This window comes from Pleurodeles waltl, chromosome 7, assembly GCF_031143425.1.
Source record: "Pleurodeles waltl isolate 20211129_DDA chromosome 7, aPleWal1.hap1.20221129, whole genome shotgun sequence".
Taxonomy (NCBI): domain Eukaryota; kingdom Metazoa; phylum Chordata; class Amphibia; order Caudata; family Salamandridae; genus Pleurodeles; species Pleurodeles waltl.
In genome coordinates, this window is record NC_090446.1 from 532,077,385 (window position 1) to 532,091,452 (window position 14,068).

Here is a 14,068-nt window from a genome sequence, read left to right on the forward strand (position 1 = left end):
TGTAGGGTGTAGTTGATTTCCGTATAAGGGTGGAGCTACATCTGGTGGCCTCAAAGATATGTTGTGCAATGAGTGGGACGCTCACAAGCGAAAACAGCTGTATGGATGTTGAAAACACCTCTAGAAAAAAATCATGAAAAGATCTTTCCTAAGTAATGTGTCAGATAGGATTTGAACTAGGATGGTAGTCATCCTGAGAAAATCGGTCTGAGTTAAGGTTCTTGTTAAGAAACATTTTGTCTGAAAGAGTGCCAACAGATCTGGCCTGCAGAGGAGTCATTCCTGAGTCCAGATTTTAGAGGTATAGGTTATGCATAAGTTATTGCAACTGGTATGGTGTACGTGCTCTGGGCAGGAGGAGGCAGATTGAGAACAGTTCAGAGTTGATGCATACAGCTGGGGTAGCCAGTGAGGTGTAATTTTGGGATACATGGTGTTGGGGGAAATCTAGTGTGGGTGGTGCCATTTAAAGATTGCAGTTGATGTATTCGTTTTCAGATGGAGGCAAGCATGCAAAAGTACTCAAATAACGTTCACATTCATGATTAGGCTAGCAATTACTGTTTTAATTTCGTATTACAAGACTAGCAATTACTTACACATGCCTAGCAACTGGAAAAAAATATACCAAATCATTATATTCAGTAGGCAGAAAGACATGGTCGGACAGTTTATTCTAGAAAACTAGCAAAGGAGCACAGGGATATAGGTGAGACAGGTTGCCTGGCAGGCGAGCCAACACAAAAAACATTATGGGACTTTAAGTTTCACATTTCAATGCCGTGATTTTGTATTGCTGCGAATACCTAGTATTACTAAAGCAAATCTAATTATGCTCAACGTATGGACTAGGGAAGGACGAAAGGCTGAGTAAGCCCTTCTGGGATTTGGACCTGTGACCTTATAGTTACACACAGAAGCCAATAAAGAGTGCAGGATATCCTTAAATGTAATTTCAGCAATTGTTATCTCTTCGAACAATCCCGGAACCGAAGGCTTCCCTAAGCCAAGGAATATTCACCGAAATTATAAAAACTGGCCTGATAAATATTATAGTAAAGAAAAACAGCCTTGACCCAAACCTATTACAGTGCTATATATCGGTGTCCACCTCATCCTGTTGCGGGAATGCAACTGCATGCTTTGTCTCTACCAAGCTATCTACTTACATCAGTGATAACCATCTATTGGGAATCTGCCAGTCTGGATTTCATGGTGTGTTTAATAACAGGAACTGCTACTTTTGAAGTGCAAGATGACGTTCATCACACTGTGGACAAGGGTATTACCTGCTTACTGGTCTTAAACCTCTCTGCAGCATCTCATGCCACTTACCCAAAGACTGCTCAGTGTCTTGGAGAACAGAATGAGATTTGGAAATCGAGTCCTTGCATGATTCACCTCGCTCCAGTCCTTGAGGTAGCAGGTGGTAAAAAGGGGCAAACACACTTCAGGGACATCCACTATGTTACAGGGGGGCCGACAATGAGCCATTCGATCCTCCACCTTGTTCAGCCTCTACTTCGAGCCACTACGCCTTTCAGTGATGGAGTAAGGAGTTCCCATCCATAAATCACCAGATAAGTAACTTTTTCTCAAAATTAAATCTATAGATGACACTGTCTGTCTGCACTCACGCCTTAAGACAATTCAGTGTTGGATTTCAGATAATCTCCTTATGCTTAACCCTCGGAAGAAAGAATTCTTAATCATCACCCCTAAGGGCCAGATGTATAAAAAAAAACGAATTGCATTTCTTATATAGCGAATTTTAAGAAATCGCTATTTAAGAAATGCAAAATGGTATGTATGAATTTTGCAATTCAGTAATAGCGATTTCTTAAAATTCGCAAATGCTATTACCGAATCGCAAGTAGAGAATGCAACTCCATTCAACCCTATGGGCCTGTATGCCCATAGGTGCGAATGGTTTTGCATTTCTCAATTTGTGAATTCCAGTTAGGAATTCACAAATTAGGAATGTAAACCCCAGGGTGCTGGGGGCCCAAGGCCCCCTCTGATGCACCCCACAAAAATATTTGCAGACATGTGAAGCACACACATGCCTTGGAGGAATGTGTGCGCTACATTTCAATTTTAAAAATGCATTTATAATGCATTTTTAAAATTTGCACATGCTTGCCACCAAATTGGATTTGGTGGTAATTGCATTTCCTAAAAGCCCAATTTGCATTTAGGAAATGCTTAATACATGTGCTTTGGAAATCACAAATAGGAATTATCTATTTGCGATGATTTCCTATTTAGAGAATCGCAATTTGTGATTCTCTAAATGGGGTCGCAATTTTAAGGAATTGCTATTTTAGCGATTCCTTAAAATTGTACTGTGAATGCCTTTCATACATTGTGAAAGGCATTTTTCCATTCGCAAACGGCCGAATTTTGCGATTCTCACCGTTTGCGAATGTAAAAAGATTTGATACATGTGGCCCCAAATCTCAAAACAGTATCAACCCAATCCTACTACATAAACTTAAACTTCAATGCTTCCGCCTAAATCCATCTGACCAAATCACAAGGAGTCACCTTGGACAGCGCCTTATCGCCATCAAATCACATAAAAAAACTCACCAAGTCAAGAAATGCCTAACTTAATGGAGAAAAACAAAATCTGAAAATTCTGAACGTAGACACAATTGAAAACCATGGCTCAAGCAGTCATCGCCAGTCTGGAATTCGGTAATGGAGTTTTGGAGGGCCCCCACCCAAGTTTCCCTGTCCTCTTTACGATAAACAAAAACGTCATGGGTGGAATGTTTAAATTAATCTCAGCCACTGGTAATTACTCAAGCTGCATCCCAGTCCATCGTTATTTTGCACAACATGCCACCTCAGTTTGGACCAAGACATGTAAAAACAATGGACTGGTAAGCGGACGGAGTGATTGACAATGCCTGAGATAAAATAAAGCATTCCATCCAAAACCCTGTTGTTGTGGCAGTTTACCCCCGAAAGGCCAACTGCACTCAACAGTCAGACTCATCACGGGCAAGAAGACATTAAATCACATCTCTCCAGGCTTGAAGAATCTGCAATGGTTCCTGCTGCAAGCCACAATCTTCTGCTTAACCTCAAAGCTACCCACTTAAACATTCCACAGTATCTTGCCAACATAGTAACCATTTCCCTAGGGCTATGGGGACTGAGAAGCAGAGACTCCCTTGTACTAGAGACAGACGTTCAAAACGTCTCTAGCCATGAAACAATCCTTCTCAGGGGTGGCACAAATCCGTGAAACTATCCCCCGGTCCATCTGAGAACCCAGCCCACCAGCCTCTCCTTCAGAACTCTCTCCCAGACAAACCTTTTTCAGAGGCACTCTGCATAACCCTTAGACCACAGACTTTACCACGATCCACATATTATACAATGAATGTACCCCTGGCTAATAATGTCTTACCCCACTAAAAGCAGCACTCTTCCTCACCCTAAATGAAATGGTACCTTCTATTTTACACTGGTACTAGCGTTATGGCTTGTAAAACACATGGCACGCCTAGATCATGGTCCTCGTCGTAATGTAAAGCACATTAATATACTTGATGCAACTTGGCTGTAGAAAAATGTTAAAAGAATGAATCAAATAATTAGTTATCACTACAGTGTGTGGGGACCAGAGGCTAACAATTCCAGACGGCAGGCAGGTGGCCATAACATTACAAATAAGCATGTGATTTCAAAGAAAAAAAAAGATTGGTTATTTACTTTGCCGAATAAATGAATAGGTAGACAGAGATTAGCAACCCAACTCTGGCATTAGAGTTTCGTTTTCGGCGACGGGGATGCGTGGGACGAAGGGCACAACGTTTAATTGCACGCTTCTTGGCAGAACCATGAGTGGGGCTGTCAGCTGACAGTCATGAGCTTGAGGCACAGGCAGGTGGTGTGCGTGGATGTTTGAGATCTTAGTCACAATATCGAAACATTTGGATATTCTGAGAGCGGTAAAATCCCAGTATGTGCTGAAAATCAGAAAAGGCAAGAGAGAGAACGACCACGCATATCACAACATACCTTAGAATACAATGAGTTGTGAAACGCGTGGCAGCACGCTGTTGGTAGTATGTGGTGAAGTTTTGGAAAGACAATTATAAATATTGTTTTTTCAAAAAACAATAGTTTTAAAGATTTTTTTTTTTTTTTAAGAAGCGAAGTTTAAATTATAAGAAAATGGTTGGAGTAAGGGTCATCAAGGTCGTGCTTATGATACCGTTAGTGACTGGAAGCGGATAAAAGCTAGTTTTGGGTTAAGGCCCTGGTCAGGCATATGCTTAGAGTTGTCTTCTGTTTAATATTAGGGTTAGTGTTCGTTTTTGTGTAGGGGTTGGGTTTAGGTTCATGGAAACGATAGGTTTAGGGTTTGATCTGTTTTTGGATAATAACGTACGTTGAATAAATTGTTAATTCGAAATCCATACTAAGTCATAGTTAACTGAATGTGCGTTTTGAATGGTAAGGTTTTTGTGTATGTAATAAATTGGGTTATTAGCTGAGGGGGGCGGGAACCCACTCAGGCAATAACCACCATCCCTGTCAGGGTGAACCACAAAAGTCTCCAAATTAACTTCTTGTAGTTTGGCACAAAAGCAGTCAAGCTTAACTTACAGGCAACGTGTAAAGTATTTATGTAGCACCCCAAAAGTAATAAAGTGAAGACACAACACAAGAAAAATACCAAACCAATTCAGAAAACCAGAGTTAATTTTATTAAATAAAATGATAACAGAACAACAAAAACCCAATAAGTAGAACTGGAGACATGCAATTTCAAAGTTTTAGGTAGATATAGGGCCTAAGGCACAAAGTGCTACTCGCGGTCATCTGGATGTGGTAGACTAAAGGAAAGTCACAAGTTCAGGCCAACTGTGAGGAAGAGTGGGCTGGATACAGGGAACAGGTTAGTCCTGCTGAAAAGGTTACCTTTTCAAAGTATGATGCAACTAGTCCAGTTTGCAGTGGAACAGGGAGAGCTTTGCAGATGGTCATCGCTGTAGTGCGAAGTACCGGTTGGGCGTCACAGATGACCGCAGTTGGAGCTTCGTGGTGGTGGTCACTGCAGGCTGTTGATGTACCAAGAAGTGCAGATCTTGCCCTGCCGGATGTCACTGGCAGTCACTGTAGCATGAAGAGCTGGATTCGCATTGGTGGTCATCATGGGTGGCAGAGTATTGCCGCAAACGGGGTTGTTTGCTGTTGCAAACAGACCATTACTTCAGGATTTCCCCTTTCTTCACAGGAGGAGCTCAACTGATGACAGCCAAGGGTCAAGGACCTGGGGAGGCACATCTTTGGAATCAGGAACTCACTTCAGCAAAGGCCAGCAGAGTTCAGACATGTCCAGGTACAGGTCCAGGCATGTCCAGTGCAACAGGTCAGCTGGACAGTTGCAGGAAGGCCTCCTGAGCTTGTGTTCCTATAGTTCAGACAGCGGGTCAGCCAACTGACCTTTGGAGTCATTCAGGTTAGCACTGAATGAAAGGAGCAGGTTCAGTCTCCCTTCTCAGAGAGCAGGGCAGTTCTCAAGCAGCAGGCCAGTTCTCTGGAGGTCAAGGCAGTACTGAACTAGCAGGGCAATCCTCTCATAGCAGAATGGTAGGTATCAAGCAGCATGATAGTCCTCTGGGGAGCAAGGCAACCCTTCTTCTGTAATGTCCTCAGGTCCAGGAGCGTACTGAAGAGTTGCTTTGAGGGTCCAATATTTATACCCTGTGTCAGCCTTGCAAGTGAGAGAACCTTCTAGGTTATCCCCACATCTGGTCTGGAACGTTCTTCCCTTCCCCCGTCAAGGTTCCATGAAGTCTGTGGTGACAAAAAACGAGTGTCAGGTTCCTTTATGTGTGTGCTGGAGGCAACCTTTGGAAAAAGCTCCACCCACAGCAATCCAGGAAGGGTGGCCTATTCAGCCTAGACTAGCCCAAGTTGTGTCGCTGTGTGGCAGGAAAACCTCAATAGCAGGGCCTTTAAAAGTCATGTGACCCTGGACACTGCCCACAGGCACCAAATGGTTAAGGGAAGAAAATGCCAATGTTCTAGAAGTGGCATTTTCAGAACTGTGATCTAAAATCCAAGATCACCATTAAAAAGGATTTAAAATTACAGTTAATGTGAGTTCAAGCATGATATTTCTACCTTCTCCCAATTAAATCCTAGCACTTATTAAATGTACTAAGGCAACCCAATGTTATCCAATGGGAGAGATAGGCCTTATATTACTAAAAACTAATTTAGGAGGTTTTTCAGTAACAGGACATGAAAAACAAACTCACAATGTTGCACTTTTTAAAAATACATTGCGCCCTGTCCTATGGGCCATTAGGCCTACTTTAGGGGTGACATACGTATGAAAAAGGAAGGTTCAGGCCTAGCAAAAGGCTTATTTTTCCATATTGAATTGGCAGTTTAAAGCTGCACTACGGCTGCAGTGACAAGTTTGAGCAAGTTTTAAATTATGACTTTAGTGAGTGGAACTATGAGTGCTGAAGGCACATAAGAAGCATTTAATGTACAGGACCTCGATACATACAGTACCATATACTAGGGGATTATGGGTAAATTAAATGTAACAATGAGGTGTAGGACAATTCACTATGTTTATGGGAGAGAGCATAGCACTGGTTAGCAGTGGTGAACAGCACAGAGTCCTAATACCAACAAAAACAAATTCAGAAGAGCAGGAGGGGTGAAGACAAAACATTTGGTGGCGACCATGTAGAGTAGCCAAGACCAACAGTGTAATTACATTGTATAGCTTTACTTTTTAAACTTTTGATCTCCAAATGTCTCGGTGCCCAGAAGAGCATAAGGAGATACACATATGGAGAAAAAAAAGTCGTCAATGAATTTAAAAAGAATTCTGTTTCTGAACTAAGAAGACCAATAAACCCCCTCACTACAGAACAAATAGCAAGCAAGCACAGAAAGCTGACAAGGAGGAGGTGACCGCGCATGAAGACTCATCGGCAGGTGAACAGATGTCTGCCAGAGGTAAAGTTAGGAAGGACTATAAAGGGCAGAGCTTGTCCAAATGAGGGCCAATGATTATAGGTCGATGGCTGATAAGCATCCCACAAGGAGAGCCAGTGGAGCTTTAACTTTTTTTCATGGGCGAGGAGAGCCCAAAAGTCATTTAAAGTCAGCTTCAAACTGTGACAGCATTAAGCCTTAGAGAGGCTGGAAGTATTTCACTAACAGCCTACGCCTGAGGATTTCTGTTTAACACTGGTGGGGAGCATGAAGGTGAAAGTGAACCCTGGTTAGAGTGACCAGATGTCTTAGATTTACTAGTAACGACCCAGATTTTCAACGTCTGTTCCAGCAAGCTTCTAGAAATGTACCGCATGGTCGGCGTTTTAAAGAGGGTCGATTAAGCAATGTGTACCTGTCCGGATTAGTCAACCGCAATATCAGGAAGCAATTACAGTGACACAGATATTGTATGATAAAGTTACTTTCAATATACCCTGTGATAGTTCCACGAAAATACTAACCTTGGTAACTGCGTCATGCGTTTTATTTGCCGCTGAAAAACTGCATTCCTGTCTATTTTAGTGGCATGTCCCAGATTTTGTTTTGCATAATCCAGTTACTCTAACCCTGGTCAAACTACCGCCTTCCATCGGTAGTTTCTAAAGTTCAGTTATGGGACACTGTTGCTCAAGTTAAATCGAAGCATGTTTTGACAAGTTTTTTTTTTCCGTGGGTCCAGTTCTTCTCTAACGAAGCAAAGTAGCTTGGACATAATCGGCACTCCTGGGCCCTGTTCAGACACAGCCTACTGAACAGGTTTTGTGACTGGCTTGCATGTTGAAGCTTAAGGGAGCAGTTGTGGCTGCATAGCCGTTTGTCTCCGATTATGCTACTAAAAACCTTCAAAAATAAACAGCTTTAGAAATGTAGTCCAAATGTAGTGCCAAGGTTCAAGCACAACAAGCAGGCGGTTAGATCCGGATAAAAATAAAAGAATGGAAATGTGTGCATTACCTTGGACTGGAAACTTGTATCACATTGTACCAAAAACACCTCATAAAAAGATGCCATGAATTTCCCAAAGAGGACTCCGATCGTTCAGGCTCTTTCTTTCCTCAGCAGGACTCTCTCTCAGTTATTTCCCCTACAACACGGCCACGTATCAGAAAGCAGAGAAAGCCTCTCCATGTAACGTAGATCACACGTACTCAAACCTACATGGCAGTGTTATTGGTTTAAGTGAATAGATACTTCTACTCCCGTCTTGGCGAGCAGTGATATCTCTCAAGCAAGTACCGCACACGGCTCCCGGCATAACTGGCGCCGAAACACGGCGTTTTGAATACTGCTCAGTATTTCTCCAAGTCCCTATGCCTAGGTTTCACGTTTCCGTGGCATGTCACGGCTGAGCTCAAAGCCCACATTTTTCGGTTTCGAGAGGACAATTAAGTAACTCTCTAAATCTTATAGTAGGACCGAGCGTCTTCATATGTACAGTTTGTTCCGCATCATGGGGTTTCAATACGTAGAAAATGGGTCATAAAGCTCAAAGTTGTTCTAAGCAAAGACCCCAAAATATTTCTTACCCAGAATCAGCTCCAGCTCAGCTGTACAAACGGACAGGATTCAAGCCACATTTTAACGATAGTCACATAATATTCCTTTACATACAATGGCTATAAATGGAACTCATTTACATACCCAAAGGTTACCCTGGAAACCCGACAGTGATCTGCCATTCTGGACATACATACACTGGACACCCCTGGTCGAGCACAAAGGATGCTATTCAGTTTATCTTTTAAGAAACAATTTATCGCATGGCCGTCAATATTTTAAAGAAATCTTTATTTATAAAAAAATCTTTTTTCTAGATTTTGCATCATAACAGATATAACCAACAACCGCTTGACACCAGTGCAACATCCAATCTGGGTCTTGAGGATCATGCGGAGATGTACTGAGCTGACAGTAGGCAATTGGAAGATTTAATCGAAGTCTCTGAATGCCCTACAAGGACCCCATATCCTGCCAAATTTTCTAGGGCACCCTCTACTCATATTGTGTACTCCATGCACCACTCCATCCTCTGTTGCCACTGGGAAACTATGGGTGCCTCAGCCCTGCCCCAGGTGCAGACAATGTCCCGTCTGGCCACAATAAGGGCCTTATTACAGAAGAGTAGGGCATATTTAGGCAGCTCTGGCTCCTCATCCCAATGTCAACAGCATTCTAGTTAGGTCCACTGGCTCCTCCAGTATTGATGAAAGGTGTCTACCAAGTCCCAACCAGAAGGCTTGAATGGATGGGTGTAAGAAGGAAGCCTCTTTCTAGCCTTGTTACCCCCACTTTTTGCCTGTTTGTGAGTATATGTCAGGGTGTTTTCACTGTCACACTGGGATCCTGCTAGCCAGGGCCCAGTGCTCATAGTGAAAACCCTATGTTGTCAGTATGTTTGTTATGTGTCACTGGGATCCTGCTAGCCAGGACCCCAGTGCTCATAAGTTTGTGACCTATATGTATGTGTTCCCTGTGTGGTACCTAACTGGCTCACTGAGGTTCTGTCTCACTGAGGTTCTGCTAACCAGAACCTCAGTGTTTATGCTCTCTCTGCTTAAAAATTGTCCCTGCAGGCTAGTGACTAATTTTACCAATTCTCATTGGCACACTGGAACACCCTTATAATTCCCTTGTATATGGTACCTAGGTACCCAGGGTATTGGGGTTCCAGGAGATCCCTATGGGCTGCAGCATTTCTTTTGCCACTCATAGGGAGCTCTGACAATTCTTACACAGGCCTGCCACTGCAGCCTGAGTGAAATAAGGTCCACGTTATTTCACAGCCATTTACCACTGCACTTAAGTAACTTATAAGTCACCTATATGTCTAACCCTCACTTGGTGAAGGTTAGGTGCCAAGTTACTTAGTGTGTGGGCACCCTGGCACTAGCCAAGGTGCCCCCACATTGTTCAGGGCAAATTCCCCAGACTTTGTGAGTGCGGGGACACCATTACACGCGTGCACTACACATAGGTCACTACCTATGTGTAGCGTCACAATGGTAACTCTGAACATGGCCATGTAACATGTCTAGGATCATGGAATTGTCACCCCAATAGCATTCTGGTATTGGGGGGAGAATTCCATGTTTCCCCGGGTCTCTAGCACAGAACCCGGGTACTGCCAAACTGCCTTTCTGGGGTCTCCACTGCAGCTGCTGCCAACCCCTCAGACAGGTTTCTGCCTTCCTGGGGTCTGGGCAGCCCAGTCCCAGGAAGGCAGAACAAAGGATTTCCTCTTAGAGAGGGTGTTACACCCTCTCCCTTTGGAAATAGGTGTGAAGGGCTGGGGAGGAGTAGCCTCCCCCAGCCTCTGGAAATGCTTTGATAAGCACAGATGGTGCCCATCTCTGCATGAGCCAGTCTACACCGGTTCAGGGATTCCCCCAGCCCTGCTCTGGTGCAAAACTGGACAAAGGAAAGGGGAGTGACCAGTCCCCTGACCAGTACCTCCCAGGGGAGGTGCCCAGAGCTCCTCCAGTGTGTCCAAGACCTCTGCCACCTTGGATTCAGAGGTGCTGGGGCACAATGGACTGCTCTGAGTGGCTAGTGCCAGCAGGTGACGTCAGAGACCCCTCCTGATAGGTACTTACCTCTTTCAGTAGCCAAGCCTCCTTTCTTAGTAGCCAAACCTCTTTTTCTGGCTATTTAGGGTCACTCCTCTGGGCTATTCCTCAGATAACGAATGCAAGGGCTCACCAGAGTTCCTCTGCACTTCCCTCTTCGCCTTCTGCCAAGGATCGACTGCTGACTGCTCCAGGACGCCTGCAAAACTGCAACAACGTAGCAAGAAGACTACCAGCAACATTGTAGCACCTCATCCTGCCGGCTTCCTCAACTGTTTCCTGGTGGTGCATGCTCTGAGGGCTGTCTGCCTTCACCCTGCACTGGAAGCCAAGAAGAATCCTGTGGGTCAACTGAATCTTTCCCCCTGCCAACGCAGGCACCAAATTACTGCATCACCGGTCCTCTGGGTCCCCTCTCATCCTGACGAGCATGGTCCCTGCAACACAGGAGCTGGGTCCAAGTGTCTCCCACAGTCTAGTGGCCCTTCTGTCCAAATTTGGTGGAGGTAAGTCCTTGCCTCTCCACGCCAGACAGCAATCTTGTGTACTGCGTGATTTGCAGCTGCTCTGGCTTCTGTGCACTTTTCCAGGACTTCCTTTGTGCACAGCCTAGCCTGGGTCGTCCTCAGCACTCCATCCTGCATTGCCCAACTCGCTGAGTTGAAATCCGACGTCGTGGGACCCTCCTTTGTGACTGAGTCGACCGCTGTCCTCAGATCTTCTAAGTGCCTGTTCCGGTACTTCTGCGGGTGCTGCCTGCTTCTGCAGGGGCTCTCTGAGTTGAAGAGCGCCCCTTCTGTCTCCTCCTCCAAGGGGTGACATCCTCCTTCCTGGTCCCCAGCAGCACCCAAAATCCTCAACCGCGACTCTTGCAGCTAGCAAGGCTTGTTTGTCGTATTTCTGCCTGGAAATACTTTTGCAACCTCCAGCACGCCGTGGGACATCTTCCATCCAAAGGAGAAGTTCCTAGCCCTTTTCGTTGTTGCAGAAACTTTGGCTTCTTCCACCCGGAAGCAGCCCTTTTGCACCTTCATCCGGGGGTTTGTGGGCTCCTGCCCCCCTAGACACTTTTGTGACTCTTTGACTTGGTCCCCCCTTCCTTTACAGGTCCTCAGGTCCAGGAATCTGTCTTCAGTGTTTTGCTGGTGCTTGTGGTTCTTGCAGAATCCCCTATCACGACTATTCTGTTTTTCTGGGGTAGTAGGCTAACTTTACTCCTACTTTTCAGGGTCTTGGGGTGGGGTAGCTTGGACACCCTTACTGTTTTCTCACAGTCCCAGCGACCCTCTAGACCCTGCCATAGGCCTGGGGTCCATTCCTGATTCGCATTCCACTTTTGGAGTACATGGTTTGTGTTGCCCCTAGGCCTATGTCTACCTATTGCATCCTATTGTGATTCTACATTGTTTGCTCTACTTTTCTTACTGTTACTTACCTGTTTTGGGTTTGTGTACATATAATTTGTGTACATTACTTACCTCCTAAGTGAGGGTATCCTCGGAGATACTTTTGGCATATTGTCACTAAAATAAAGTACCTTTATTTTTAGTAACTCGGAGTATTGTGCTTTCTTATGATATTGTGCTATATGATATAAGTGGTATAGTAGGAGCTTTGCATGTCTCCTAGTTGAGCCTAAGCTGCTTTGCCATAGCTACCTTCTATCAGCCTAAGCTGCTAGAAACACCTCTATTCTACGAATAAGGGATAACTGAAACTGGCACAGGGTGTAAGTACCACAAGGTACCCACTATAAGCCAGGCCAGCCTCCTACAATGGGCAGTCTCAGAGAGTGTAAATCAGTGACCCCTTATGATTACAGCCTGAAGGTGTCTGTCATTGTCCGCTCTTCCCATGAGTTCCAGACGTGTCTTAGTGTAATAGGCTCAATGCAGGATTTTTAATTGTACCAAGCAAAAACCCACCCTGATGGCGACTTCCTGTGGGTTGTGGGCAGGCCTCCCCCAGACTCCTCCTCCAACAGGACCCACAGATCTTCCCTGCACCTGACCCGGAACCCATCAAGTGAGGGTTGGCAATTTGCCACTATTGTTCTGTAGATGAAGAATATGGTCTGTTTTTTCAGGGGGGCTGAAGGAAGTCAGAACTCCAGTGGCGTTTCATCCACCGCCTCCTGTAATTGCTCCTGTTGGCTCTGAAGGACATGACTGACCTGTGCGTTGCAGAAATGTTGCAAGGCCACCAACTCATAATGGTGCTGTAATTCCGTAAAGGAGAGGAGTCCCCGAGGACCCCAGATGTCTCCCAGCTTAGATAGCCCACTGTGACTGGCACTCCATCAACCGGAACGTCCCCAGGACCGTGGAATCCCACAGAGGGGTCACAGGAATTGCGCATCCTCTCTAACTTATTTTGTTCAGGGCATCCTTCCAGTTTTTTACTACTGGTTCAGTCGGAAAGGGGTAGCGGAATGGCTGGTGCTCATCGTAGAGCAGACTCAAGTAACCCTGATTGTCGATCTGCCATCACAGAAGAATCCTGTTGGGGGCAAATGCCCAGTCATTGATGGTCAGCAGCTGTACTGCCCAATAGAACAACCGCAGGTCTAGGAATGAGATTCCTTCCCGCATGGGTGTCTAGTTAGCGTGCATAGGACAGTGCACGAGTAACCCCCATCCAACAACAGGGATCTAATTACTCCATCCACCACCCCAAACAATTCCCCTGTGACCTCGGAAAGTGTGTGCTGGAGTTGATTTAAGAACTTAGGGAACACTTTTATTTTCATATTTAGCGGCCCTACCAAGCAAATCTCTAGTGAATTTTCTACTTTGTTGCAAACATCGGAAAACCATAAATAAATACACAGCTATCAGAACTTAATAATCATCAGTAACTTGTCATTCAATATTAACGGTTCAGCTAACTATTTAATGAAGCGATTTTTCCGATTCTTGACATTACAAGCAGTTATTTGTTGGGAATGCTAGAGAAATGTAGAAAAGAGATAATCTTCACAATACCAAAAACATTCTGCCTAATTATTAGCATATAATCAGGTGTAAATTTAAAATCAATAAAAAAGCTCACTTAATATATAAACACTACGTTTAAGTTACTCTTGGTGAACATTTGCTGCCAAACTATGTTACAGGGATCCGAACTAGTTACACTGCTGTATCAATCGCTTTACATCAACAAGTTGTTATACATGCAAGACTGTTTTGAGGAGCTATTTTAAGTTCAGGAAAAATTTTCAAATATATCAGGGTAATTTCCTTAATTTTCTGAAGGTCGCATTATGTTTGTCACGCAAAATTCCAGAAATTATATTATGTCTCATTGTGTAATTACACTGCATTAGCATTACATTAGCAGAAAAATAATAGCGTAGGGACAACACAAATAACCGGAACGTGAGTGGCTCTCATCTAAGCTACTTCTGTTTTTGACGCTATTTTTTCTTTAGCATGGAATGCGTCCTCGTGTCAACA

General features: G+C 44.4%; 1 protein-coding gene across 4 annotated transcripts in view; it reads right to left on the reverse strand.

The window, feature by feature from the left end:
- Positions 1-14,068, reverse strand: part of LOC138304297 (RING finger protein 112-like) — a 333,811-nt gene that overhangs the window by 234,375 nt on the left and 85,368 nt on the right. The gene's annotated exons all lie outside the window — the stretch shown is intronic.